This window comes from Eucalyptus grandis, chromosome 5 (genome assembly GCF_016545825.1).
Source record: "Eucalyptus grandis isolate ANBG69807.140 chromosome 5, ASM1654582v1, whole genome shotgun sequence".
Lineage (NCBI taxonomy): Eukaryota > Viridiplantae > Streptophyta > Magnoliopsida > Myrtales > Myrtaceae > Eucalyptus > Eucalyptus grandis.
The window spans coordinates 61851187-61854985 of NC_052616.1; the positions used below are offsets into that span (position 1 = coordinate 61851187).

Genomic DNA, 3799 nt, shown 5'->3' on the forward strand with positions numbered 1-3799 from the left:
CATAACCATACAACATCAATTTGCATAATCTCACCATAATTGATTAATTAATTAATTAATTAATTAATTGCTTATGATCATCAAAATGGACTCTCCAAAACCTAAAAGAATTGACCACCTTTCCGGCCAACATGAACTGACCGCTTCACCACGCCTACAGCATAACAACGGAAGCCAAATCAAGCCCATTCGACGTGATTTATTTCTCATTTATTAACATGACTATGGTCCCTCCCTTTTTTTTTTTTTTCATAATCATGTTTAACGCGCTGGCTCGTCTCTTGAATCTCCCTGTCCCATCAAAAAACCTGACGAACCAAGCAGACATCAAAGGGTTTACCATATGTCTCAATACGACAGCTTGTTTTTGTCAAGTTTGTGAGAGGAGAGAGAGAGATTGCTTATTAATGAACTAATGAGGTTAAATAAAAAAGGAGTGAAAGGTAAAGAGAGAGGAAAATTAAAATATCCACGACATTGATGTATGTAATTCGACGGGAAAAATTCATTGAAGGCAAATCGCCCGCCATTTCTCATAGTATATATAAATTAGGTCAAATGATAAATTAGGTCAAATTGTATTGCATCAAATTAGACTAACTTCTATAGTCCAATAAACGGCACGCCGTGCTTATTTTAGTGATAATGGGACTTTCCTAGCGAAAGTCAACCTATTCAATTTGCGCTCCTCCGCTCATGAAATCCCCATTAAAATTTCAACGTCAAAATATTTCATTTAATTTACTCACCTTAATCTTTTTCAAACTTGGAAATTTATAAATAAAAAGGAAATAGCCACACAAAAAATCTTAATTTTACTCATTATGACAAATTCACCTAAATTATTTTTTATGATACAAAATACCCTAAACTTATATCCATAAAATACATTTATCCCAAACTTTTTTCAGTGATATTAAAAATTAAAAATTTGTATACGTGTGATATACTAAACCAAAAATCCTAACTTATATTCGTCGTATTCGTATAGATACAACTTTAAGGTTTTTTGTCGCATTAGAAAAACGTTCTAAATTTAAAATAGACGTGTCACATCGGACACGGTTTACGAATTTGACGATTTTTAATCAAAAGCAAAAGGAAAAAGAAAAGTAAACCTCCGCTCCAAGAAAAACAGTCAAGTCAAATCGCAGCCGTCCATCTCCGAAAACGTGGAGAACCTCCTCAAAACCCCCTCCCCCATCGAATATTCCCCCACCATATTCCCCCTCTTCTCTTATAAACAAGAAGACGCGAAACCGAAATTACCTAAGACCTAAAAAACAAGCACGATCCCAGCGCACCAGAAGCAACAACCTCAAACCAGAACAGAGAGAAAATAAGAGAGAGAAAGGGGTAGAGAGAGAGAGAGAGAGAGAGAGAGACAGAAACGACAAGAACAGCGGCAAGCACCAACCCAACATGTGCGAGGCCCTGAAGAGCGGGTACCAGCTCCTGGAGGAGCTCGGCCGCGGCCGCTTCGGCACCATCTACCGCTGCTTCTCCCGGACAAGAACGCCTTCTACGCCTGCAAGGTCATCGACAAGGCCCTCCTCTCCGACGACCCCGCCGACCGCGCCTGCCTCGACAGCGAGCCCAAGATCATGTCCCTCCTCTCCCCGCACCCCCCACGTCGTCTCCGTCGTCGACGCCTTCGACTCCCGGACTCCCTCTCCATCGTCATGGACCTCTGCGACCGCCGCACCCTCTTCGACCTCGTCGCCCACCGCCCCCTCCCCGAGCCCGAGGCCGCCCGCCTCGCCGCCCAGCTCCTCTCCGCCCTCGCCCACTGCCACCGCCTCCGCGTGGCGCACCGCGACGTCAAGCCCGACAACGTCCTGCTCGACGACCGCGGCGCCCTCAAGCTCGCCGACTTCGGGTCCGCGATCTGGCTCGGCGAGGACGGCGCGGCGACCGCGGAGGGCGTGGTCGGGACGCCCTACTACGTCGCGCCGGAGGTGCTGCTCGGGAGGGAGTACAACGAGAAGGTGGACGTGTGGAGCGCCGGGGTGATCCTGTACATCATGGTGGCCGGGGTGCCACCGTTCTACGGGGACTCCGTGGAGGAGATCTTCGAGAAGGTGGTGAGGGGGAATCTGAGTTCCCGACGAAGCTTTTCAGAGGCGTGTCCGCGGACCTTAAGGATCTGCTGAGGAAGATGATCTGTCGGGACGTTAACCGGCGGTTCTCTGCAGAGCAGGCTTTGAGTGAGTCCTCCGTCCTCCATTTTCCTCCCTTTTCTCCCCTCTGCTCTGTTTCAGTGGGTTTTCAGTTGATCACTAGAGGGTGATCTGTGAATGTACATCATATGGTGTCTTGAGTTTCTTCCAGTTTGGGTCTCGTTCGTTCTTGTTCTGAAGTGGTGATAAAAATCCGATTTTTCTTGAGGGAGTTCAGTTGGTTGTGCATTTAAAAGGGGAGATTTTGATCGGCATTTTCAGTTCTTTCTTCCTTGGATGATGATGATTACTAGTTTTCGATGGGTTTCTCCTTTGGAAAAGGGTCTTGTATTTCTAAATCAGTGAGAAAAATTGATTTTTTCTTCTCGATCAGATGCTTGAAAAGGGAATAGGGGACATGGGTTTTTAAGGTCTTCTTCTGGTTCATAAGATCGGAAATCTAAAATTCTTATGAAGACGCTGCAATCTTTCTTTCGCTGTAGTTCGTTTGCGATAGCGATAGCGATAGCTTCCGATGTTCAGAATGTTCTCGTCCTCCTACTTTATACTCAATAGTGTCTGCTCTTTTGTCAAAACGCAGGGCATCCATGGATTCTCAATGGAGGCGAGACGAACTCCCTAGCTGATATGACCTGAATAAAGAGCAGACCCCCCTCTCTGTCCCAAAAACTATTGGGTTGGTGGTAGTGGCAGGATCCTGTAAATACGCCACTGCTTTGGCTTTTCCCAATGTAAATTCATCATCAGTTCAGATCACACTCTTCCCCTGCTTCGCAATCTCTGCCCGAGCCCGTGACTCTCCAGAGCCAAGATGGATCGCATTCCAGAGCGAGGACACCTGGAGGCTTACTGCTGAGAGACTGCAGAGTTCCATCTTTGTTCAGTTTTGTTCCTTTTTTGTTTTTTTAATCTCTTTTGTGAAGGGGCTTATGTGCCTGGTATTTTGGAGGAGGTAAATAAGGGTTTTGAGAAGAGCCTGCCCCGTCTTTCCCCGCCCCATCTCTTTTTTTTCCCCCATGAAGAGTGAGGAAGTGAGAAAGCCGCTAGTTGGAAACGGCCAAAATAGAGAAAAACCGAGAGAGAGAGAGAGAATCGTGCTTTTTGTATCTTTTTATGTGTAATCTGTGCTGAATGGAATCAAGAAAATCCTCTTTTTCTTCCCTTTCACTATCTGGTGTAGCTGGAATCAAATTTACTTCTTCTTCTTCGAATTTCTAAAGAGCGTTAGCTGGGTGCGTGGAAAGTTGTTGGAGAAACACGCGGGACATTGTCTGTCTTCTCCGAAGGGGCGGGGAGGGCATAAAGAAGAGCGTATGCTCTTTTCACTACGCGTCCCTGTTGGTTGCCATGAACGTCAAAATTTTTGCGTGTCCCTCTCCCTGGAAACATGGGACCGCTGGTCCCCGCGTTCAGTCGACCTCTCTCCAGTTCCCCAACTTCCTTGGCTTCTTCAATAGAATCAACCGTGGACAAAAAGTAGAGCAAAGGAAGGGGAGAGAGTATTTTCCGTGCAGTTGGGGTCGAACTTTCCAAATATTTCGCTTTGAAAAGAATCGATCAAAGGTAACGCAAGCGCATCATCACGTGCCCCAGTGCAAGAATCTCGCTACGGGAGAACA

The 3799-nt window shown here is 46.2% G+C and overlaps 1 pseudogene; it reads left to right on the forward strand.

The window, feature by feature from the left end:
• Positions 1-1259: 1259 nt before the first annotated feature.
• LOC120293221 lies at positions 1260-3321 on the forward strand (annotated as a pseudogene).
• Positions 3322-3799: the final 478 nt, after the last annotated feature.